The sequence below is a fragment of the Peromyscus maniculatus genome, chromosome 16, assembly GCF_049852395.1.
Source record: "Peromyscus maniculatus bairdii isolate BWxNUB_F1_BW_parent chromosome 16, HU_Pman_BW_mat_3.1, whole genome shotgun sequence".
Lineage (NCBI taxonomy): Eukaryota > Metazoa > Chordata > Mammalia > Rodentia > Cricetidae > Peromyscus > Peromyscus maniculatus.
The window spans coordinates 8,591,191-8,618,074 of NC_134867.1; the positions used below are offsets into that span (position 1 = coordinate 8,591,191).

The following is a 26,884-nucleotide window of genomic DNA, read 5'->3' on the forward strand; positions in this document are numbered from 1 at the left end:
CAGTAAGTAGCTGGCTCCCCAGAGCTTCCTGAGGACCCATTTCCTGAGGGGAGCAGATAGAGGCTGCTTTGGCATGTGATTTTGGGAGAGAGTAGCCCTGGTTCTGGTTTCAGTGAAGTAAACCTGAGTGTGTGCATCTGGGCAGAGCTCTTGGTCTGAATTAGGGAGGGCTCTGGCCTCTGCCATTCCTCAGCCCTTCTGTCTTGCCCTGCCAAAAAGTCACACGTTACTCCTCAGTGATTTTGTTGTCACTGTTGCCTGAGCTGTTTTCAGCAGCGAAGGTTCCTAGGAACAGAGTGGGAGGTCAGCCGTTGATTACACGCTTTTGTTCCCTGAGATGGTGTCAGATAGGGGCGGGGCGGAGAAGCTGTAGACTTAGTCATCAGACACTGTTCAGTCCTGACACTAGGTAGAATACCTGGATCCCGTAATGGGGGAGGGCAGTGGTTGTCCTCTGCCCCTGCCCTATGGTCTTTCTCACGTTTCTTATCCCAGCAACTTCTACTGTACTGGACTTGGGGTTCTATCTCCAAGGTAGGAGGGGGACACAAGCTGCACGCACCAAATAAGCTCCGTCATTTTGAACTTCTTGGACCAGTAGACTATCAGGTGAGAAAAGACATTGGTGTATGGAGGAGACAACCAGCTTTGGTAGCTTTAGAGCCTGGTTACTGTTGCGGACCACACATGAGCTATTGCCATAAGAATTGGAAACCAGACACCCAGTTTCCTCAGTGTTGAAAATTCAGGGTACTCTACCAGGCAAGCAGTCTTGATTGGGAAGTATGGCTGACCACAGAAGTGATCTGTGTGATGGAGGAGGAAAGAGCATCACTAACAGCATGGGGTAAATTGCAGCATTATGGATTATAGGTGTGTTTAATAAGTCAATGATTTTTTAAATTATTTTTTTTTAAATATCACCATGAAGAATCTGCAACAGGAGGTGGCAAAGTTAATGTAGAACACAGTGGGTTTGAGCAGTGCTTGGGATGGACAGAAGTCAATGAAGTCAGTCTAGTGTACATTCCCTGACACTCACTGCTTATGTGTCAGCTAGACTTCCGGCTGACAGTATCTGCGATGCTACTTAGAGACTCTACGACCATCAGAGCCCACTCTACCCTTGCAACCAGGGCAAGAGTGCCAAGGAATCAAGACTCCCAGGGAAGAGTATTTAACTGCATGGGTATCCAACTTCCTTTGCACTTGAGTGGGGTAACTCCAGGTTTAGTTAGGGCTAGGGATTCCGAGTTGACTTTGTTGCGGGGTTAAGCTCTAAGTTGTCCAGGTAGAGATCTGTTTGATCACAAGAACTTTGTTTACCTCCTTCCTAGGGAGCTCCAAGGTCCAGGTGCTCAGTACTCAGAGTTCTGCATCATGAGCGCCAGAACCAACACCTTCCTCCAAGCTGTTCACAAGCATAAATGAACTCTCTAGCCTGAGGGGTGCCTTGGGGACTTCTGGACAAAGCAACCTCATGCAAAAAGGCAGGACTCTTTGTATATTGCAGTGTGTACTGGGAATAGAAAAAAAAAGGGCAGTAGATTATTTTTTTTAAAAAAAGGCAGTGGAGTACAGTTAGAATGTTCTGGTACAAAATTCCAAGAAATCTGAAGTTCTAAAAGCGTACCAGGCTCCCAGGTCACTTTGTGGTAAATTTATCAAAGTAGGACAGAATCTGATTTATTTGGCAGTTTGTTGACTTATAATTCAAATATTTGGACATTTGAGACACAGTCCTCAATTTGTAATCTTGCCCCCAAGCCAGGAAATGTTAGGGACAGGCCCGGAAGTCACTATATAATCAATGGCCTTGAAGAGCAAAGAGAAGCCTCGTGCAGAGCCCAGTCGTTCAGAGCTCTTCACAAAGGCCATTCATGTACACAGCCTCGGTTCTTTAAGAAAAGCACGGGGGACTTGGACATTGCTCTCCCGATGAAAAGATGGGAGTCACCGGTGATGATTAATCACTGGCTTGTCTCTTATTTATTATCACTACTTTTCACTAAAGCAGCTGGTAATTGGATCCACCACTGCACTCTGCTCCAAAAGAGGACAGCTGTTGCCATTAGCACATTCCTTCAGCTATAAATGGCCAAGGCCATCCCCTGAAGTAAGAGTCATCCATTATTTTGCCATCTCCAGGCTAGGCTGTTCTGATGCCTTCCGTATATGGAAGAGTGTCGAGCATGGCCGGCAGCATCAGCTCACGTGTGACTTTCATGCTCGGCTGTCATTGCTACACAGAGTGTCTTCATATTATTAACAACATGGAGTGGCCAAATTGAGTAGCACTCTAGGAACATTTCAACATGGGCAAAAGGACATATTTGTTCTTTTGTATGCTAGTAAACAATGGAAAACTAGTATTCCCTGCCCCCCCCCCACCTCTACACCCTGCCTTAGGTATTGTACAGACAGTTTTCAATTTAGCATGGTTTGATGTGAGACTTTTACTTTACAGTGATGTGGAAGTCATTAGTCAGTTTTCTGTTAACTGTGACAAAATACTCACGAAAGTGAATTTAGTAAAGCAAACAGGTTTATTAGCTTATAACCAGAGGTTTCAGGCCCTGGTTGGGTGACTGTTGCTTTTGGCCTGTGGTGAAGTGGGACCTCATGGCAGAGAGTAGATGTGGATCAAAGCTGTGTTGAGAAGCAAGAGAGAAAGGAGCCAGGTCCCTTCAAGGGGCTACCCCCAGTGACTCACCTTCCTTCCGTGAGGTCCCACCTCCTAAAAGCTCCTCTGCCTCCCTAAGTGCTATAGCACACGGACCTTTGGGACACATTGCAAACCACAGCAGAAAGCAAAACATTCAGTAGAAACTGTATTTTGTATTGATAACCACTTCTAACATGAATTAAAATGTAAGTGGTCTCCCACCTAGACCCTGTTGTCATCAGCTTACTCTACTATGGAACTATAGGTGCAGTGCACTGTAAGATTTTTCCAGCAGAGCCACACTGCAAGAGGCCCAGCCCCTGGAAGGCTCTTAGCAAGTGCTTATGTCTCTCAGCCTCTCCAGATGCCTTACTGTGCCCCATGCAGGGTGTTTTCAGAATCCCGATAATTTCACCTCATTGTTTCTGGTCAGTACTTGGCTCCTCTCATGGTCTTTTTGACTGATTGGTGTTCCATCACCCAGAGTACTCCGCTCTCCTGGGCCTTCACGCTTCTAATCTGAAGTTCACATATTGATAGAAGTTTCTCCCCTTTTCACATATTCAAATCTGGATGAGAGAGGAAAAGAAGACATGCCTAGAGAAAATTCCCTACTGGTAGTACCGATGGCTCGGACACTGTACAACATGCCACATGCTGAGAAACATTCTAATGTTCTGTAATGACCCTCAACCAGTCTCGTGCACTGAGTTGAAACACTAGAGCAGAGTCACCGTGGCTGCTCTCCTGCTCCACAAAGGTCTTCTATCTCAGTTAATTCTGTAGGAACAGAAGAGACATAAAAACAAGAGAATTACTATTTTGCGGTTGGTCGTCCCCTCTAAGAGTCTGCCTCACTCTACCTCCATCCTTGGTTCTGCTTCCAGCAGCTTTGCCCCTCTTCACACTCTTAGTGAACCTGCAGAGGCACCGAAACTGGAAAGCAAAATGCAGGAATGGCTGGTGCTTTGGTGAAGAGCTTGCCTAGTGTTGGCGAGGTCCTGTGTTCAAGCCTCAGTACCACAAAAACAAAAACAAGCACCAACGGGCCTCGTAGAAGGTTGTCCAAACACCTTAGGGTGGCACCAACTGTTAACTCAGAACCACGGGAGGGATCTGAGCTGTGCCTATGGCAGAGTGGACCTGCATTATTTCAGAGGGCTTTTGGTATCACACCACACAAAAGATCAATTTTCAATGGCAAGGCAGATAATCAAAGAAAAATAAGAAAATGATTCATTGTTTTGGTGTGTGTGGGTGGTGGTGGAGAATACACGTGTGTGGGTGCACACATTGGGGGAGGCCAGAGAATATCAATATCTGTTCTTTCACTCTCCTATTACCCTGAGACAGGGTCTCTCACTGCACCTGGAGCTTGGCTGGCAGCCAGGAAGCCCCAGCGATCTTCTTGTCTCTGCTTCCCACAGTACAGCGGTTTCAAGGGTGCACAGCTTTCATGTGGGTGCTCTCGATTCGAACTCAGATCCTTGAATTTGTGCATCCAGCACTTACCTACTGAGCCATCTTTCCAGTCCTGAAATTGATAGTTTAAATAGGGGAAGGGATATAAAGAGAACTTCAAGGGTGGGCATCAACTTCAAGTGGCTCTGTCACCTATCTGTCCTCCATCAATCCATCTATCCATCCATCTATCCATCCATCCATCTCTCTATCTATCTATCTCTCTATCATCTATCTATCTATCTATCTATCTATCTATCTATCTATCTATCTATCTATCTATCTATCTATCTATGTATCATTTATCTATCTATCTATCTATCTATCTATCTATCTATCTATCTATCTATCTATCATGTATTTTGACACTCTCACTATATAGTCCTGGGTGACCTGGAACTTAATACATGGATCGGGCTGGCCTTGAATTTACAGAACTTCACTTACTTCAACTTCCTACATTGTGAACCACAATATGTTCACAATGTAATGTGTGTAATTTAGTAGAGAGAGAAAGAATTGGAATATTTCTGAATTGGAATATTCAGCTCTGATATATCTTAACCTCTTTGCAATTTTCAAATCTGTAGATCAGTATTTATTAAGAGGTTAATCAGAGAACATACACATATAATACACACACACACACACACACACACACACACACACACACACACACACACTGCCATAAAATACTGCCTACAGCTTTTGGATCTGACCTGAAATGTAAGATGAAGAGGGAAACGTGGTGTCTAGGATAAAAACATGCGCCATTTGAGTCCTTGTGTGGCACCTACTGTGTTCTCTTGACTTCAGTTTTCAGTTTTCTAATGTCTTCATAGTTGAAACTGGCCTAACAGTAGAGAATGCCACCAGGAAAGGCTACGCAACATCCAGGCAGTTTCTGCACTCTCAGATAACATTCACTATTGGGTTTACAAATAAGAGCCAAACATGATCTCACAGTGATTCACGTTATCCTTTCGAATTATTTATTATTCAAGAAAATAGGGCATGAGCAAGAAGGAAAAATGTTCTTCTTTTCACTTTTCTTGCTAATCCAGAGGCTGTATGTTCTCTAGGCTGTCCTTGAACTTAGCAAGTTCCCAGAGAACCCCTCCAAACATAATCCTATCACCTCAGCCCCCTGAGTGCTGACATTATAGGTACATACTACCACACCAACCTCCCCTCCTCCCTCCCTTACTCCCTCCCTCTCTTACTTACTCTCTCTCTCTCTCTCTCTCTCTCTCTCTCTCTCTCTCTCTCTCTCTCTCTCTCGTTTTGTTTTTTCGAGACAGGGTTTCTCTGTGAAACAACCCTGACTGCCCTGGAACTCACCTTGTAGACCAGGCTGGCCTCAAATTCACAGAGATCTGCCTGCTTCTGCCTCTGGGGTGCTGGGATTAAAGGAGTTTCTTTTCTTTTTTTTAAAAAATCATTATTTAAATTTTGTTTTATAAAATATATTTTGATCACATTCTTTTCCTTCCCTCAGCTCCTTCCAACCTCTCTGTCCACCCAACTTGATGTTCTTTATTTCTTTCTCTCTCTCTCTCAAAAAACAAAACAAAACAAAAAACCCAAAGAATAAAAATAAACAAACTAAAAACAAACAAATAAACAAAACCAATAAGACAAAAACAAAACAAAAAGCATGTTAAAAAACATGGAGTTTGTTTTGTGCTGGCCAACTACTCCTGGGCATAGGGTCTCTCTGAAGTGTGGTTGATGCATACCCATTCTCACGCCATTGGAGAAAACTGATTTCTCCTTTCCTAGCAACTATCAGTTGCAAATAGCTTCATAATAAGGGGTGGGACTTGAAGTCCACTTTCCCTTTTCTGTGCTGGGATTTTATCTGTTTTGTCTTTGTTCAGGACTTGTATATACTGCTACCATTTCTGTGAGTTCATCTGTAAATCAGCCTTTTTGTGTCTGGAAGACGACATTTCCTTGGTGTCTTCCACTACCTCTGGCTCTTAGAATTTTTCTGCTTCCTCTTCCACATAGGTTCTTGAGCCTCGAGAGAAGGGGTTAGTTAAAGACATTCCATTTAGGACTGAGTACTCCAAAGTCTCTCCATTTCTGCACATTGTCCACTTATGAGTCTCTGTGCTGGTTACCATCCACTGCAAGAGGAAGCTTCTTGATGAGGATTGAGTGAGGCACTGATGTACGGGGACAGCAGTACAGCATAGTGGGTCATCTAGAACCTTTTTATTACTGTGGTCCTTCAGCAGAATAACGGCAGTAGGTTTCCCCCTAGGGTATTGCTAACTGAGGGCCAGCCTCCAGCAGCCAAGGGTATGAAAACAAAATCAATGGATGTGGCGAAGGCTAGACTTTTCTGAGGGGTAAGTAAGGAAACACACTTTCTGATGGTAACTTTCTCTTTTACTTCATCTTAAAAAAATCTCTTTCTGAAAATCTCTCTATCTCTACACAGCTATATTCTTTACACACAGCTATAGATCTCTCTTTACATACATACATCTCTTTTCTATGAAGCCATGTATCTCTACACAGAGTTACATTTTTTTCCATGCAGCTTCATCTTCCTGTATCTCTCTACCCACTCAGCTACATCTATAATCTCTTTCTGAAAATCTGTCTCTACATAGTTACATTCCAGACAGTTACATTCTCCACACAGCCATATATACTTCTGTTACATAGCTATACATCTCATTTACCTAGCTCTCTCTTCCATCTGTCTCCACATAACACAAATCTCCACACACTCTCCACACATTCTCTCTCTACACACTCAGTTCCATCTCCCTTTACACACACACACACACACACACACACACACACACACACACACACACACACCTCAACAGCCAAACTCTGGACAATTATAAGTTACATTTTCAGGATCACAAAGCATTTCTTGAGTAAACAATAAGAGAGAGAGCCATTCTGATACACGTAAGGAATCACATGGTTTCTTTCATGCTAGGAGGTCACGCTGACTGGCAACACTTAGCTATCAGCCAAGCTTCTTGGTAAGCAGGTGGAAGACATGTAGTATAGCCAGAAGTTTTCCTATGTCCCGTAGCCACTCAGTTTCAAATAAACACATAGAAACTTATTATTAATTACCAACTGTTTTGGTCTAGGGCTCATGCTTATTGCTAACTAGCTCTTACATCTTAAATTAACCCATTTCTCTTAGTCTATATTTTGCACATAGCCATAATTACCAGTCTGCTGGCATCTTGCTCCTTGGGTGGCAGGATAGCATCTCCCTGACTCTGCTTTCCTCTTCCCAGAATTCTCCTAGTCTGGTTGTCCCACCTATACTTCCTGCCTGACTACTGGCCAATCAGCATTTTATTAAACCAACTTAAGTGACAAATCTTTACAGTGCACAAGAGCATTTCCCCTTTTTGTCTAATTAAAAGGGTAGTTTGATTTTAACTTTAATGCAGTAAAATTACATATAACAAAACAGTTATCAAGCAAGAATTACAGTTACAATATTTAGTCTATTTGTATTTGGCAAAAATAAAGAAAACACTCTATCATCTATCCTATTTTTGTGAGTCTAACATTTCATATCTAATTTACCTTTTATTATAACCAAGAAAAACTATAATTATAACTATCTAGTCTTCAACTTCATCAAAGACTCCAGAAGGATATTATCTGAGTAAACAGGAAATGCATTTCAAGCAACTTTCAAAATTCTAGAAATGACAGAGACATCTGGCTGCTTGGACAGTCACCCAAAGATCCTCTATAATGTTGGGTCATCTATCTTCAGCCTACAGACCTAGAGTCTCTGGCATACTTTTCAGTGAAGCAGGAAATCTGAAGCACTGTTCTGCCTATTGGCAAAGTTCATTAGTCACTTTTCTCTGTGTCCTGCAGAATGACAGTTTCTTCTGTGAAGCAAGAACCTGAAGGACCATCTTTCCTTGTTTTGGCAAAGTTCAGTGGTTACCTTCCTATGGGTCCTGCATGTCCCGTTTATCAAGCAGCCCAGGCAAGAGCAGTTTTTTGCCCAAGTGGCTAGGCTTTTCCACATTGTAAACTTCATAATGAGTTTCTTAGATGCCCATTGAAGTAATTGTTGCTCCCAGGAGCAGATGTGTCTCACCGTTCACAAAGGCCTAAATTCTCAAAACATTTTAAATGCTATATTCTGTAGGTCTTTTATGTGTTTGAAGATTACCTATCTATCTGAAATATAATTCTGTATGCCTAGAAACCTAACTAACATGACTGTAAGTTTGATTATTAAGAATGTAGGCTGGCTGGGCAATTATTGCGCATGCCTTTAATCCCAGTACTCAGGAGGCAGAGGCAGGCGGATCTCTGTGAGTTCAAGGCCAGCCTGGGCTACAGAGTGAGTTCCAGGAAAGGTGCAAAGCTACACAGAGAAACCTTGTCTCAAAAAAACCAATAAATAAATAGATAGATAGATAGATAGATAGATAGATAGATAGATAGATAGATAGAATGCAGGCTGAGAAACATCACAGAAAGTGACATTGCAATTCAGGACCTAAGCAATAAATAGTTAGTTGGCTGACTCTTGAGCCTAGGAGTATGTGAAGAAAGCCAATTGCTGAGAAAATTATTTCTATTAAAGTTGTTTTGTGCCTGATTTTGGTTCAACAAACACTTGGGAACTTGTCCTTGTGTATTCTCTGCAGGTGCAGCTAGTCTGTTCTGAAATCTAAAATTAGCTGTCTTTGTGACAGAGAATACTATTTACTTTCCTATGTCAGCTATGAAAATACCCTAGTATTATTTCTATTCATCAGAATTGTACAGATTAAGCAGAAATCGTTTTCCTGACCATCCACAGCTATAAATGTGCCCAATAGATGGAATATATACATGAGATAAACACACAGGCAATGGGAAAACACCCATAGCAATTTTTAAGGAAGAAATGTAGTGGCACATGATAGAAATTACAGACAGAAACAAACAGATTCTGAGTCAGTGGCCCCCTCACTGTCTTTTTCATGTGGGGGCTCCCTACCAGAGAATTATTCATCTGGTAGGTCGACTTGTTGAATATCAGTTGTCATCTGCTGTCTATTCTTAATGGCCTTTGGCACTAGGGCCTATGACCTATTCAGTTTTAGGTTCTCGGCCACTTTGGCAGTGTGCTATGTGAGTTTCATTTCACGCAGTGAGTCTTAAGCCCAGTCAAAACTGGTCTGTTACTCTCTTAACATCTGTGCCACGATTGCATCAGTATATCTCGCAGTAAGGTCACTGTTGTAGGTCACAGGGTTTGTAGTTAAGTGATATTGATGATAAATTTTCTCCTCTGGTATCATGCCTAGTACCTTCCAGCACCGTGAACACTAGTCAGTAGGGGTGAAGCTTTTAGCTAGAGGCTCAGCTTCTCCGTGTTTGATGGCATAAGAAAGTGTGTCCTCAGCAACAGGGACTCATTGTCAGGTTGTGAAGAACAATAAGTAGTCTTGGTAATAGTAAATTTTCATTTTGTGCCAAGAAATTCTTATCTGTGCTACTTATGTTTCTTTACCATTTTTCAATAATTAGGAAAACAGGAATAAATGGAAACTCCATTAAAAATGTATAAATTTAGAAAAATTAAGGCATTCAGAAGAACAAATTCCATGTATTTTTTTATCCCTTAGAAAAATAATTTCATTTGTAATGCAGTGTAAGACCATCCCTAGGATTCATTGTTTTGACAATTGATTGCTGTCCCAGGTTGAGAGTTGAAAACAGAACTATCTCACGTGTTTTTAAGCAGAAAATCATATAATACTTTAAAATTCCTAGAAGGACTGAGGGCCATCACTGAAATGATTGAACCAGAGAACAAACCGCCAGTTTGTTCCAACGTTTGTTCCAAGACCCACACTCCCCTCAACAGTTCTGTGTGTTAAACCAGAAGCAAAGAAAAGCCAAAGCTTTTACAAATGCCTATAGCCAAAAAGGTAGATGACGAGAGACGGCCATGTGCTGCCTTGTACAAGTGCTCACGAGAAGAACGTGCCTGTGAGGGTTGGGTTTAGCTCCGGAGGTTGACAAAGGACCTTGTGTATTAGGTGACGAAGCATCAGCTCCGAGTCACTTTCTTCGCTGCTGAATCTTATTATGGAGAGACACCAGTATACTGCCAAGTCTGGGCATATGTTAGGAACGCTACAAACAATCTGAAAACGAGAGACCAAACAAAATACTCTTTGCCTCACCAGAGAAAGAGATAAATATTTAGCGTCCATGTATCTTTTATGCTCTGGAAACTTCTGCAATTGGCAATGTTTGTAGCTATTAGAGTAAAACTGAAGAAAATGGCTAGGAGAGGATCACCCTGACTTTGGCCTGGAAAGAATCTTCCAGACTGTTCTAGAAGAGAGAGTACCTCATGCATGCGGCCTCCCGCGCACTGAAATGGAAAGCTGGCTTTGAAATGACAAATTCTGTACAGTTCAGTCTCTAGTACTCTAAATAATAATGATGAAAATCTCCCTATATCGATAAGTGTCTTCTGACATTTTCATAACAAAGCATGTATACTCATGTTTCTTCACCACACCCACCCTATCAACTTGGCGGCTGTGTGCTCAGGTTTTCCTCCTGTGGTCAAAAGTGAACAGCTGTGCTTCCTTTTGGTTAGCAGATGTTATTCGGGAGCCATTCTTGTAAGATTCAGGTGGGTACAAGCAGGGCAAAGAGAGGAGCATTTGTCACCGCTGGCCGCTCAGGCACGCAGTCTCACTGGGCACTCGGGCGTTTGCTGTGCTCAGAGCAGTTTGTTTCTGGGTCACAGCTCTGTATTGGCACCTTTCCCCCCTCCTTCTGAATGACTCAGATTGTTATGTTCCGGTGCCTTGGGGTCATATCGGTGACAACTATTAGGACACAATGGGGTTAGGCTGGGGAGAGTGGACGTGACAGCTAGCACTCGCTTTAGGAAGTAACATATGAAGGCTGGAACTCTTAAAATCTGGTGACTCAGCTCCCCAGTTCAGATACCTACATGTTATGTTCCCATAAACATTTGGCACTGCCTCCAAGAACATGGAGGAGGAGGGATGGTAAAGTTATGACAGAGATTTTGGTGTCTGTAGTCTCTCTGCTAGGCTCATTAGCCACAGTTATGATCAATTCTGAGAACGGATAGACTACTATTAATTGCTCACACACCAGACACGGTTCTATTGGTTTCTGTAGCACAATACTGAAAGGTCATGTTCACAGGTTTTTTCTTCCCTTTTTTTCCAAATAGATTCATTTCTCACATGAAGTTAAAAATTTGCTTTATAATTGGCCAATAAATACCACTTAACAAACTAGTTCAAGCCTCACGTGCGGTGAGTCCAGTTAGACAGAAGGCATTCCAGGAGCATTCACAAGTGTTGTTGGAAGAAACCGTGAAGAGACAAAAAACAAAACTTTTAAAAACCTTAGCAACTATTGATTCATAACTCAGAGGAATCTGTGTGTGGTTTAGAAAGTAAGGCACTCAACAGAAATAGAACGCAAAAATGTAATGGGCTTTGGACATAAATTTGACCTGCATAGTCCACAAACCTGGCTCTCCCAGGACTGTGGTGACTCTGTGTCAAACAGCCCAGGAAAGACACTGGGCTTTTCATTCCGAGGGACAAAGAATCTGAAGGTCTGACAGATAAGGAAGGGCATTTCACTTTAAAAGTGCCTCTCTGGCAAAACTACAGTTATTATTAATCGGCTCAAATTTTCCTTCTTCTAAAAATCTCCTGTGATTCACTGTGCCCCACTCTGGCTACTCATTCACATTTTATTGATTTGTACTTACGCAAAAACCATCTGTGACACCATGAGTGTTCATGTGTTTTCAGGGGCACCACACTTCCTGAGGTCAGAGGCCTGATGTCCTTTTTCTTTGTAGATTTATTTGTTTTTATTCTTCATGTGTGTTTTTGCTTGCATGTACGTCTGTGTACCATATGCATGGATTGCCTGAAGAAGTCAGAAGAAAACATTGGAACTGGAGTTACAGATAGTTCTTAGCAGCCATGTAGGTCTTGGGAATCAAGCCTGGGTTTTCTGGATGAGCAGCCAATGCTCTACCCATTGAGCAGTCTCTTTACCTCCACTACTCTTCTTTGTATTTATTTTCCTGCTCAATACTAGATGCAATGTTAGGTCTATAGCTGGCACTTGGCTGATCAAATAAGTGCTGAGTTCAAGCATACGTGCATGAGTGAATGACTAACACTTGGGAGTCTTGGAAATTAATATTGCTGACTACAGAAAAGAGCAAAGAATGCACAGCTGGACTTTCAGGCACATATTTCACTTAGTCATCATCATAGCTCTATGACAGATGTCTTACTAACATTGCCACTTAATGGTAGAAACAGAAACGATGAAATAATGCCTGTGCTCACGTGGCTGCAATGGCCATGGTTCAAATACAGAGCCATTTGTTTCTCAATCCTTTGCCCTGGTCACTCTTCTAAGCTCCTGGAGCATCAGTGTGGATTTGTTTCTACCTCAGGTAAATAGGAAACTAATTCAAATTTGCTTGGGCAAGAAAAGGGGGGTGACTTTGTTGAGTGACCAGGGTCAGGCGGGACCTCTGCAGAAACTAGAGTTGTTTTTAGGACATCCGTGTTAGGACCTAGTGAGGAGAGCTTTTTAGGCCAGGCCCATCTCTGCTCGGCTCCAGTGTCCTCTGAAGGGTTCATTTACTTTAGTGTGTGGTGGGAGGATGGAGAAAGAGGCATGATGGTACCCTAGACTCAAATCCTTCCTCCTCTATGGTTCTAACTTAAAATCTCATCTTCAACTGGTTTTACTGTGTTGGAATAATCAAAGCACACCCTTCATGTGGTTTTAGAATATAAATTCCTAAAGGGACACAGACTGGCCTGGATGCTGAGTGGCCAACCTGCTACCTGACAGCAGGAAAAGGCAGAGGACAATCTCATCCCCATTCAGCATTGTGCACAGCTCGGCATGTATCTCTGTAGCTTCGCTGGTCTTAATAACTTGGTTTCAGGAGGTGCCAATATAATTACAAAATACTTACCTAAAATGGTGTTAATAGATGACTGGCCAGTTTTTTAATACTTGCAAGGATAATGTGGGTGAGTTTTTTGGTTCTGTTTTTTTTTTTTTTTTTTTTTTTTTTTATTCTGTTCTAATTGGCCTTTTACTCTCAAAGCAGCTAGAACAGTTACTAGGACTAGAAAGAGAGTCCAACTGAGCCAACACCACCATGCCGGCCTTTCCCAGGCTGTCTTTGGTTTTTTTCTTCTTCTTTGTATAGTTAGGGATTAAACCCAGGTTCTTATGCCCTCACCTCAAGGGCTCTACCACTAAATTATGGTCCCAGCTCCTTTCCAGGCACTTTAAGGTAGTATAATACTTGGTCTTCTATTTTCTTTTTTCTTTCTCCCATAAGTTTTCTTTGTTTAAACAAAAGTTTATTCAGTTTCCCAACATGCAGCACAGATAAAAGCAGAGCAGGTAACCATTTATTTGTTCATTTTTTATTTCTGAGGGGATTCTGAGAGAGCACAGCACCCCTGTCTTCCTTCCCCGCAGAGAGACTTCTTTTAGGTAGCCACAGAAGGTCTTCCTTAAGGGAGAATTTGAACACATCTAGGGAGTGGGAGGGCCATACACTGGAAGGCAAACACCAGAAGGTAGGAGCCTGCTGCCAAAGATCTGGTCCGAAACATAGTTAAGCCATGTCTTTTCCCAATGATAAAATTATACTTTCCCTCTCCAACCTCCAAGTTGCCACAATAAATACAAAGGTGTTTACAAATGATAACATTTATACAAGCATGTAGAGTGGATGCCTCATTGCATTTATATATCAACAATATTGGTTGGTGTAAGTAGAACTTTGTAATGTAACAAGCAAAAATAACCAAAGGTGCTGTGCTTAAAACCTTTTGTGGTCTTTGTTTGCACTGAGATTGAATACATATGAGGATACTGGAATGAAATGAATGCATTTTTAGTGCATATAAATAGGACAGTATCAAGTTTTCTGGTCATCTCCTGTAAAGAAGGTAACTGTCATTGGGAAGCTTGTTGTTTAGTCCTGAAGACAAGTCCATGGATTGAGGAAGAAAATAAGTTTGGAATATAAAGGCTGTAGCTGGAAGTTTTCCTGTGTCCTGCCCGGTGCCGCAGCCACTCTACTCAGACCCAAGTAAACACACAGAGGTTTATATTGCTTATGAACTGTATGGTCTATAGCTTCAGCTTCTTGCTAGGTAGCTCTTATAACTTAACTCAACCCTGTTAATCTATATGTTGCCGTGTGGCCATGATGTTACCAGTCTGCTGGCATCTTGTTGTTCCTTTGGCGGCGGCTGGTATCTCTCCCTCCTCTCCTTTCTTTTCTCTGTATATCTGCTTGGATTTCCTGCCTGCCTCTAAGCTGCCTTGCCATAGGCCAATGCAGCTTTATTTATCAACCAATCAGAGCAACACATATTCACAGCATACAGAAAGACATTCCACAGCAAGAGGTAGTATTTCCAAGCAGTTATTAAAGTTCCATGGGCCCTTCGGAAAAGGTCACTTGAATTAAATGTCGTCACAATCCACCAAAAACTGCTGATGGCTCTGGCCAAGGTGAGAACTCAATTAGATGAAAGCAGGGCTTCAAAAGATCCAATGCATTGTCCTGTCCAAACCTGCTTTCCTCTTGACAAATGCGCTTTCATGAAGTAGCATGGGAAGTTAAAAAAAAAAAAAAATCTCAGTGGTTCTGTGTCATTGACTTGAATGGTGCAGAGTTTCTGGTGGAAAAACAAAACAAAACAGAACAGGCTACACAGATGTCAATGTAACTTGCTGCTTTTGCAGAGAATTGGAATCCTGATTCCCAAACCCACAGTGGTGGGCAGTTCATAACTGCCTGGAACCCCAGCTTCAGAGTCTTATGCCCTCTTCAGGCCTCCATGTGCACTGCACTCACATGTATATACTCATACTGAGCGACATTGGAATAATAGAAATAAATAAAATATATTAAAAAAAATTTTCTGAAGCATTAGGGAAAACAGTGAGATTTTTTGTCCTCTAAGGCAGTGTGTTTCCACAGACCTCAAATATACTATAAAAAAAGGTGGCCTCACCGTGAGGCTTCCAATCTCAGATTTGGAGCAGGATTTACATATTCCTCAGCATGTGACCCTGCCCCTCAGCATGTGACCCTGCCCCTCAGCATGTGACCCTGCCCCTCAGTAGGTGATTCTGCCCCTCTGGAGGCATTTTGTGTCCCCTGTAGGTGTCCTGTGTCCTCAGCAGGTATCCTGTCTCCTCTGTAGGTGTCCTGTGATTCTGCAGGTGACCCTGCCCCTCAGCAGGTGGCTACAGCGCACTATACAGGTATATATTCCATCTCTCTTCACACTAGGAGCTGTGCCTCTTTGTGTCTGTATGTCACCCAAAGCAAAAGCAAGACAAAACAAATCCAACTGTTCCCAGCTCAACCATTTCCATTTAATTTGTCTTAATTTTCCAGTCAGATCTGTTCTGCCTTTATCTCTACAATCATGGAAAAAGCAAAATCAATGCTCAATTCCTGTTGATCATCTCAGAAACTTCCTGAAAACACCATTTACAAGTTACACCATTTCCCTCCAATAAGCCAGTCACCCCTCCCTATTTTTTTTTTAATTCTTGGGGCCCAAAAGAAAGCAACCCCTCTCCCTATTGCACAGATCTCAGTGGTTTGACAGGAAGATGTTTATTTCTCCTGGGAAAACATTAATGCCACCAAACAACAGCAAGTTTTCAAACTTGGAAGCTCCAAGGAGCTACCCCCGGCTCCAGGAGTCCCCCAGTAGTGCCGAGTGTCTGCCAGTCCATTGCCAGTCATTCCTAATCAGTTCAGTTCACAGGGAACGAACAGGGCTCTGGACACTTCAGGGTCGGGTAACTGGAAAGTCAGAAGTGTTGAATTGCAAAAGAATCCCTGGATACTTGGAATTAGGGCTGACCATATCGCTAGATGAGGGGTTCTCAACCTGTGGGTTGTGACCCCTGAGACATCAAATGACCTTTTACAGGGCTTGCCAAAGACCATCTGCATATCAGATATTTATGTTATGATTTGTAGCAATAGTAAAATTACAGTTATGAAGTAGCAACAAAAGTAATTTTTTGGTTGGGGATCAACACAACGTGAGGAACTGTATTAAAGGGCCGCAGCATTAAGGTTGAAAAATACTGCACCAGATTAATCTATGTTTTCACAGCCCCTTTTTATCGAGAAACCATTTAAATATCTGTATCTATCTATATAGATACAGACATATAAATTAAATTGTTGTTTTTCTTCATGAATGTTTTAGTCGGGACTCTTTCAGTCTTAGAAGATATATTGCCTACTGCCAGAAAACCCTCGTTTTATGTAGGAGTTAATGCTTCTTTCCAGGAAACAATGGATTACTTAAATTGTTTACACTGCTCAGGAAGCAGAGTACTGAGCCTGCTTCAGGTGAGCCTCACACTGAGGATGACTGTGGCAGCCAAGCAAAGCCCCACTGGAAACACGGTGCTCACTCAGGAAAAGCGAGTTCTCGTGTGTGTGTGTGTGTGTGTGTGTGTGTGTGTGTGTGTGTGTGTGTGTGTGTGTGTGGCTATAGATGCTTTCCACAACTGTGCATTTGCCAGGAATCTTCCTGTTTGCCACACCAGCTCCTGAAATTGTAACATTCTCTCTTTCTTATTTTTTCCTTTTTGAATAGACTTGAACCTTGTTTCCACCCCCCTTTTTAAATTGAGAATAGTTTTTTTCCATACAATATATCCTGAGTACGGTTTTCAGTCCTCCGACTCCTCCCAGATTCTCCACACCTCCTTGCCCACCCAAGTTCAAATGCTCTTTCTCATCCTCCTCAGAAAACAAATAGACATTTAAAAAATAATAAAAATTAAATATAATAAAAACAAACAAATAAACAAGTCAGACTAGTAGAAAATATACAAACAGAGAGAAAATCAGAGCCCTCCCAAAAGAAAGCACAAGAAAGATACATACGCAGAGATACACAAATTAGCACACATAAAAATTCCATAACACAAAATTGGAAACCATGATTTATAAGCAATAGATCTGTAAGGTTAAAAAAATTAAAAAAATAAAAATTCTCAGACAAAGCACTATAAGGCAAAAAACCTTCTAAAAATACTACTGAAATACTCAAAACATTCCTAACTCCAGCTAATGTAACCTTCAAAATCTACAAAGTCTACAAAGGCACAATGTTCATGTCAACAGCAAATGATGGCTGTCAAGCAATTCATTGATAAACTCCTACCTCCAACGGATTGATGTCACTCAGGTGCCTTGTGCGGAATTAGGTCAGCATCATTCATACAGACCTTTCCCATGCCTGTACTTAATATTATTACTCTGTTTTGTAGCTACACACCACTGGCAGCGACAAAATGTTGTTTCTTCCTGGGAAATGTATGATCTTTTCAGCTGTTACACATGTATTTGCATAGTATGATACAGAATATGAGTAATAAATAGGTCAAGAGGTTAGCTTCTTTTTCTCAAATGTAGTTCAGTCAAATAATAAACCACTGCAATCAGAGCTCTTGCTACATCATTTTAAAAGTACCAGCATGCTTACTGAAATGTTGTTCAAGTATAAAGAGCAGTTAAAACACAAAGTGTTACCATTGTGGTTTTGACTATGGATTTTCTTCACAATTTCTTAGTCACTACACAGTGACTGTATTTCAATATGAATTGATATGCATGCAAGTAGTGTAATACACAAGAATCAGATGGTATTATACTATTCCCAAGAGTACAAATAATGCTTTCAACTAATGGTCCCTTTATTTGAGGCAACAGGCTTTTCTTTTTCCATGATGTCACTTCTATTTAATATTCCTTTCTCAAGAAAAGAATTGTCAAAACTTGCCAGCATGTACTGGAATCTGAAATTCTGAATCTCAGGCAAATGGTATTTAGAATCTATGTACACTTGAAAAAGAAAGACAGTAATACTGAAATGTTTTGTGCTATGTATTTCAATTAAAACCTTATCCAAACTTGGAGCATTATTTATTAGAACTGAGAAAATGAAAATAATATTGTGACTTCATTTTTTATTTTTATTTTGCAAACATTTGGGAGAACAGTTAGATCATATTCTGGCATGTTTAGAAATATTTCAGACCATTAAAGAAACCTGGTTTCCAAACGATTGGCTCATATAATTAAGTTTGCTTTTTCTGTGAATATACTTAAAAACCAACTACAGTAGGAGAGGAATTTATCTAAAAATGCTTTATTTTCATCTGTCAATGAACAAATGTGAAATTTTAATTTTTCTTTATTTGTTTTATTTCCTTTTTCTTCTTTCTTTCTTTCCTTCCTTCCTTCCTTCCTTCCTTCCTTCCTTCCTTCCTTCCTTCCTTCCTTCCTTCCTTTCTTTCTTTCTTCCTTTTTTCCTTTCTTCCTTTCTTTCTCTCATTCACGACAATGTCTCTGCCTGGGTCTGAAGCTAGCCTCCTGGCAAGCGAGCCCTAGCTGCCCTCTTGACTCCCCCTCCTTGAGTTACAGGTATATGTGGACACACCGGCTTTTTACTGGAGTAGTAGGTGTTTGAACTCAAGTCCCCATGCTTGAGTAAGTACTGAACCCACTGAACCACAAGTCAGTCTTTTTATAAACATAGAAATAGCAGAGTTTTGATTTTAGGTAGCCCAAATGCCCAGATTATTGGGGGGATTATTGAGAACAGGTTTATGAGTAATAAAGGTATTCAGTTACCACACAACTTAATATGTAGCAAAAATATGTGCTTGTGATTTCTGAATTGGATAAATTTCTCTGTCTGTCCCAGTTCTGCAAAGCAATGATAAAAGTGTATCTTTACAAATTGGTGCTAATTGATAATGGAAATAAGTAGGAAGAGATTATATAGGATATCAATGAAGCCATACACTTACATTTGGTACATTTATGTATTTATTTATTCATTTATTCATTCATTTATTTATTTATTTATTTATTTATTTATTTATTTATTTATTTATTTGGTGTGTGTGTGTGTGTGTGTGTGTGTGTGTGTGTGTGTGTGTGCGCACACATGCATGTACACAGATGTGGCCTTTCCACAGTGCATTTGTGGAGGTCAGAAGACACTTTCGGGAGTTGCCTTCTACATGTAGGTTCCTGGGATTGAACTCAACTCATCAGGTTTGGTGTCAAGTTCCTTTTTCACTGAGTCGTCTCACCAGCCCTTAGACGTTTATATTTGGTCATTTGCTAAGTCTTTTTGCTTAACTTTGAAGAACATAGAATGTTGTTTAAGTCATAGGAAATGATATTATTTAATAATTCTATTGCTATGTTGTTCTGTAATGTGGAAAAATACAACTGTGCTTTTCTTTGTTTCCATCAGTGTGAAATAAAATTTGATTTGGAAAGACAACAAATAAACAGAATCAGCAAGGAAAATTCTGAGAAGAAGTCAGCAAATTCAGACTTTAAAATCAGAAAGCTGTTCAGAGCTGAGTAAACAGAGAAGTGACATGATCTTTCCAGAGACACAAAGCACTGGAAACGTCTATAGTTTTGGACTATGACAATCCAAAGCATACAACATACTACCTTCCCTTATTATCAATCCAAAGCAACCCCAGTCAGTTACCTGGATGTGCAATGTAAGTCTTTTTCTACAGACTTTCTTCCCACTCTTGTTTCGGATTCTCTGGACTGCTAATCCACTCAGGGTAGCAACTCGTTCATCTTCTTACACAGTTAGCCACTCACGGAGGGGGTGTTGGCACACATCACCCCAGCTACTGTTTAATACCCCTCTAATCTACTCACAAATGTCCTTCCCACTTGATGTCAAACTCCTCCAATGCCTAACTTGTTAGCATTATTTTGGAGATATTAAGTTCCCTGAGTATTTAGCACCTGTAGACTTTGCTTTTTGTTTTTTAATTGAAAGCCAAGAATAGTGTTATAGACATCAATCCGATTTTCTGAAGTCTTTTGTGGAATATTCCTTTACACGGTGTGAATATATGTTGCTGTGATTGGTTTAATAAGGAAGCTGACTGGCCAATAGCTGGACAGGATAAGATTAGGTGGAAGAGCCAAACTGAGAATGTGGGCAAGAAGAAGGGCAGGGTCAAGAGTCTCAGGCAGATGCAGAGAGAAGCAAAATGGGTATGCTGTGTTTAGAAAAGGTGCCAAGCAGTGTGGCAGGTGGTAGCTAAGAAATATGGGTTAATTTAAATGTAAGAGTTAGCAAGTAACAAGCCTGATCTATTGGCCAAGCATTTATAATTATAATAATAATATTAAGCCTCTGTGTGGTTATTGGGAGCAACTTGAGGGACAGAAACTTCCACCTACAAACGACACCCAAACATTCAGCACCTACATCCACATAAAACCCAAGAGAACTTGGGAAGGGCTTCTATACACACAAAACAGAGCCAGGTGAGACATTGTAGTCTCATGTCTCTTATTCCAGCTGCTATGCAGAGATACATCTCCCAGTCACTGTCTGTGGACTTGAACCACCAGCCTGAGCCCTGCCAGTAAGCCATGAGCTAAGCCACTTGGTGAGTCCCCACAGTCTCTCATACAGGTGGTGGTATAGAGAGGAGGCTTCTCTTTGCTGCCTGTGGAAGGAACCAGCTGTCATGCACTAAGCTAAGCTACAACAGTGGGAGCTGACATACCAGTTTAAGATTCATCTCATGCAATCAAAAAACAATAAAGATGCTCGGTAAAAACAGATGCAGACAGAAAATGCCTCTAAAGAGGTTACTGTGTGTTTGAAAATACACATAGGCTGAGGAGAGAAAAAAGAAAGAAAGTCATAGATTAAGAGCTAATTAAAAATAATAAAGTACTTAAAAAGCAATAGAGTAATAAAAAATATAATAAGCCATGTAAAGATGGGAAATGCACAGAGTCTGAGTTCTGTATGTTATTGTGTTGTCTTTAGATTTTCTGATTGCTAATGAAGGAACAACAACTGCTAAGACTCACTGGATTGTAAAAATTGCTGGATTAAACCAACCTATATATTTTTAAAGCGTCTTGACTTCAAAATGGAAGTAAAAAGGTATGTTACTTTGGGAGAGAGGTTATGCTTTTATTTCCACAGGAAATGAGAAGCTGTGGATTCATTCCAGGTTAAAAATGATCAGATTTGATCCAGGAAGAACCCCTGAAAATTCTGACTACAAAGATAAAGAAAAAACCTAGAAAAACTACAAAATGCATAATGTATATTTTTCCTACTCAAACATACAACAAAAAAATCATCTTTGGCTAACTTGTATACAACACACAGTCTATACTTGTATTAATACAGAAATGTATGATACCTTTAAAAATTTATGTATTTTCAGAGCAAGAAAAAAACCAGACACCAATGAAAATGGATGGCTTAGGTGATCCAGCATCTCAAAATGTCTGTGACAGTCTTCTAAAAATTCTGCATCCAAAACAGCTTCAAGGATGCTGGCTGATATGGTCCAGCCTCACAAACTAACAGTGAAGATCTAACAATTTTCCTGGTTTTCTCAAGATTCCCCCCAAATTCCAGCTCCCCCAGACAATAGGAAGCATTCTAGAGAAAACAATGCCCACATTCCCCAAAGATGGATTATGGGTGCTCACCATCATTTCAATGGGGATTGGTTATAAGTTGTTATTGGTTGAGGTCAAGGAAAAAGCTAAACCAAGGAGTTAAATTCAAAGACCTCTTTCTAAAGGAAAAAGGGGAGATACAATATAAAAGTGATGAGATAAAAGGGTAGATTACTGAATCTACTTAAATCCAAAAACAACTATTAATTTCAAAATATTTTACATTGGTGTGGATTTTGGTTTATTGATACAAATTTAAAGTTACTTTTGCTATACTGTATGTATGCTTCTACTCTTGTTGGGGTATTATGCTTATGTAAATCATTTTAAAAATGTAATATATAATTAAGAAATACAAGTTAGTAATTAGTTATCTATAATAATCAAACTTAGAGTCATGTTAGGTATGTTTTCAAGGTCATACACAGATATATTTAGATAGATAGATGGTCTTCAAATACTGAAAAGACTTACAAAACACAGCATTTAATATGTTTAATAACCTAAGGTTTTTCATAACAGTAAAATACATCCACTTCTGGAAGCACTAAGCTACTTCAAAAGAAGATGATGGTCATCAAGGAACCTCTGTATGGAGTTTACTTTCTTTATGGCAAATTCTAGCCATATGGGCAAAAAAACTGCCCTTGCCTCATTTGCTGATAGTGTACTGTTCAAACTGGACCATTGGGATGCAAAAGAAAGTGATTGCCAAACTTTACCAAGACAAGACAAGGTAGGATAGTCCTTCAAGATTATCTGCTTCTCAAAAATGTCTGTCAGCTGTACTAGGCCTATATAGGCCTGTATAGGCCAAGGTAAGATGCCCCAACATTACAGAAGAACTTTGGGTGACTGTCCAGGCTGCCATATGTCCCTGTCATTAGATAACATTGTTGGCCTTAAAGACTAAATAATTAGACTTAAAGTTTTCCTTAGTCACAATAAAAGGTAAATTAGGTATAATACTTTAGACTCACAAAGATAAAATAGATAATAGAGTATTTTCTCTAATTTTGCCAAGTACAAATGGAATAAATATTGTAACTGTAATTCTTATTTCATAACTTTTTGTTGTATATAATTTTACTGTGTTAAACTTGAAATCTTTCTTTTTAGTTAGTCAAAAAGGGGAAAATGTGGGATATTCCTTTATATATGGTGCTGTGATTGGTTTAATAAAGAAGCTGACTGGCGAATAGCTGGATGGGATAAGGTTAGGTGGCAGAGCCAAACTGAAAATGCAGGGAAGAAGAAGGGAGGGGTCAGGAGTAGCAGGCAGAGGAAGAGAGAAGCAGGATGGGCATGCCATACGGAGAAAAGGTACCAAGCCACATGGCAAAGCATAGATAAGAAACATGGGTTAACTTAAACATAAGAGTTAGCTAGTAACAAGCCTGATCTATTGGCTGAGCATTTATAATTAATATTAAGTCTCTGTGTAGTTACTTGGGAATGGCTTGAGGGACAGAAACTTCTGCCTACATTTGTGGTAAGCCCAAAAATGGCATCTTAAATAAGTTCATGTCCTAATCCCTGGACCTTATCAGCATTTTCTTAAATGACTGCTAGGTCATCTTTATCAGACCAGCCTTCATAAGAGAGACACCAGAGGAGTTGCATCAGAGGAGGAGGCCATGTGAGCATGGAATCAGAGGAGAAAAGGGTAGGAGATACAGACCACTCCAGATGGCTACTAGAAGTTGAGGAGACAGCTTCTCTCTCAGATCCTGAGGACAGGGGCAGCCTTGCTTACACTAGACACTGTTTAGTGAAATGATTGTGGCTCTCAGACCTCCAGAACCTAAGTGAACAATTACTGTTTTAAGTCAGTGAATCTTTAGTACTTTGGTGTAGTGGAATTTTAAGAGACTGGTACCAAGAATCATGAAGAACCAACCTGAAAATGGAAGTTGTAGACACACTGAAAAGTTCTATTTGTCGTCATCTGAGCTGAGGTGGGGCAGTCTGTTTTTACTTTCTGTTTTTAAAGATCTATAGAAACAGTGGTCCCATTTTTAATTAGTTAATTAATTTTGCAATCTTTCTTTTTTTTTTCCCAGAATGGCTGGAACACTCTACTTGCCTTTAATTCACTTGAAATACATAATTTATCCTTTTGTGATATGCTCAAAGAAGAAACAGGATAAAATAGAACCAAATCAAACCAAATCAAAGTCAGAGCTGAGCTGAGTGGCTGGTGGGCAGGCAGCAGCTGCACCTACAGTTCTATAAAGATCTGGATCTGTAGACAGTAGTTGCAATGATGCCGAAGAGCTCAATAAAGGGACAATTTTGGAGACAAAACATCTCATTTTCTTTAAGCCTATACTCTTCTGCTGTGGTCTGGCCCTGCCCTCAACTCTGCTTTTTAATCTCAAAATTTGTAAGGTGTGTGTGTGTGTGTGTGTGTGTGTGTGTGTGTGTGTGTGTGTGTGTTTATTCTTCTGAACTAAGCCTATCCTTGCCTTATGAAACATGTGAATTGGAAAGCTGTTCTCAAAATGGGCTCCCTCCTGGAGAACGTCCCAAACCCCAGCTTGCTTTAATTACTTACCAAGAAGTTTTCAATGAACTGCTTTGAACCTGGCATTCACAATGCACTTGCCTTGTACTGAGCGATAGCTTTATGACAGGAAGCTTTGTTAGCTGGACCACCCGGGGGGATGCAGCTTGAGCAGAACATGGCCGCCCGGACACTTAAAAGTGTGGGCTCTTTTGGACATACCACACCTGTGTTCCCTTGGCTGCCTTTCCCATGTAATTCAAGGTGTTGAACTTAGTCCTGAGAGATTTGTATCAATGGTTTCATTTATAGGTCCTTCTAAGGCCCACATTCCAGAAACTTCTTCCTGTGTAATTTGTAGGTGCCAGAAAGCTATGCAAATTACACATTCAGGTGGTGTCTGAGACATGATGCAATTGTGTTTATGCAACAGCTGAAGTTTGAGATGAAGCCCTTAGCTTCCCCACCCCCTCCCCCAGGCCTGGCCCCTTTCAGTGTTGGGGATTGAACCCAGGGTCTTGTGCATGGCAGGCAAGAGCTGTAGCACTGAGCTACTCCCCAGCCTCTCATTTGGATTTTGATTCCATCTATGATCTTCAAAGTCAAAACAAAGATGAAGTTATTATTGGAACAGATGAACAAAGTGATTTGAACATAAATTCTGACAGAGGGCCAGGATAGCTCTGTTTGTCTCAAACATATTGACCATCTGCCTTTCTACTTTCCATAAGAAAAGATGTATTTTTGCTCTTTAAAAACAATTTATTAATATTATTATTTTAAAAGATGTATTTATTTTATTCCATGTGTTCATGTATTTTGCCTGTGTTCCTGGGGCCTATGGTGTCAGAAGAGAGTTGCCTGGAAATGGAGTTACAGAGGTCTGTGGGTCACCATATAGGTGCTGGGTATTAAGCCAGGGTCTGCAAGAGCAACAAGTGCTTTTAACCTCTAAGCCATATCTCCAGCCTCGAAAACAAATGTTTTTAACTCCCAAATCTCACCAAGCTGCCCAGGCTAGCCTTGAACTCAAAGTGTAGTCCAGACAGGCATTGGACTTGCAATTGCCCTTCCTCGGCACACCTGCCCCATTAGCTAGCCTTACAGGTCTTTGGACCTGGCCTGGAGATAAGTATACATGTTTGAGAGGAGCATTGTGATGCTTTCAGGCATATAAATACATTGCGTAGTTATCCAGTCAAGCTAATTATCATATCCCTCACCTCACATGCTTATCATTTGTTTGTATTATGAACAAGTGAAAATTATTCGTGGTAATTCTTGCTGGATCCCATTGGTACTTCCTGTTTTAACTGTTTTTGGCTCATGCTGCTCCTTTTTTAGCCTTTCCCAATCCCTGGTCCTTGGTCTCCACTATTCTACTCTCTACTTCTATAACTTTTCCTCTTTTAGACTCCAATCACAAGTGAGGCCACACCACATATGTTTTCCTGGACATGTTTTATTTGATTTATCATCTTGTCTTTTAGCTTCATTCACATCACAGACAACAGAATTTTCATTCACTCATTCACTGATGTCAACTTCAATTGCCTTTATCTTACCTCCCGTGAGGTAATGTGCTGTAATGTACACAAGGGCGGACATCTCTTCTACATCAGTGATTTCAATCCCTTTGCATATATATATTCAAAGTGGGTATTTCTGGATTGTATGGGTGAGATTTGTCAGTTAAAAATAAATTTTTAGGGGCCTGAAGGGATGGCTTAGATGTTAAGAGCACTTCTTCCTCTTGCAGAGGATCCTGATTCAGTTTTTAGTTTTAGTTTCTTTAAAACATATTTTATTTCATTTATCTATTTATGTACATGAGTGTATATACACATGGGTGTGTGTGCATACCACAGGGCACACATGGAGGTCAGAGAACAACTTGGAGAAGTCAGTTCCTTCCTTCAATCATGTGAATCCCAGGAACTGAACTCAGGTCATCAGGCTTGGCAGCACCTGCCATCTTGATTTTAGTTTTTAATAAGTCTCTATGCTGTTTTGGAAGATGTTTGTATTGACTTATGTATCTAATAGCAATGCACAGGGGTTCTTTTCTCTTCACATTCTTACCTCAATGCATTTCTCTCTCTCTTTACAAAAGTCATGTAACAAATGTGATATCTATCTCACTGTGGTTTTAGTTTGCATTTCCTCTGTTACTGATGGTGTTAAGCATTTTTCCACATCCCCATTGGGGATTTCATCCTTTCTGTGTGTAGACAGCCAGTTTCCTCAGCATTGTTTATTGGAGGGCTTTGGGATTTTGATAACGGTCACTTTGTGTGTGGTGGACACTCGAGTGCTCCCACTCCTTCCGATGCCTGGGGAGAGAGAGCTCTTTCCACCACCACCTCCTCAGCTTCTCTTATCAACCTGGAATTGGAACCTTGAAACTGGTCCCTGAGAGGTTTGCTTTGCGTTTCTTCCAAGAGTGGGTGACAATGATCCTTTAAACAACTAGTGGGATAGCTGAACTTTTTATGTGGACTCTGGATTTGAACTCAGAGCCTCAAGTTTTACAGCAAGCATTCTTTTCTTTCTCTCATTTCTTCTTTTCTTTCTCCTCCTCCTCCTCCTCCTCCTCCTCCTCCTCCTCCTCCTCCTCCTCCTCCTCCTCCTCTTCTTCTTCTTC

The 26,884-nt window shown here is 40.7% G+C and overlaps 1 long non-coding RNA gene across 1 annotated transcript; it reads left to right on the forward strand.

Annotated features, from left to right (window-relative positions):
- The first annotated feature begins 392 nt into the window (after positions 1-392).
- LOC143268945 (uncharacterized) lies at positions 393-24,018 on the forward strand. Its single transcript, XR_013045196.1, has 6 exons — positions 393-609; positions 19,519-19,780; positions 20,605-20,695; positions 21,085-21,204; positions 22,257-22,470; positions 23,798-24,018. It is a non-coding gene; the product is annotated as an uncharacterized LOC143268945 (long non-coding RNA).
- The last annotated feature ends 2,866 nt before the right edge of the window (positions 24,019-26,884 follow it).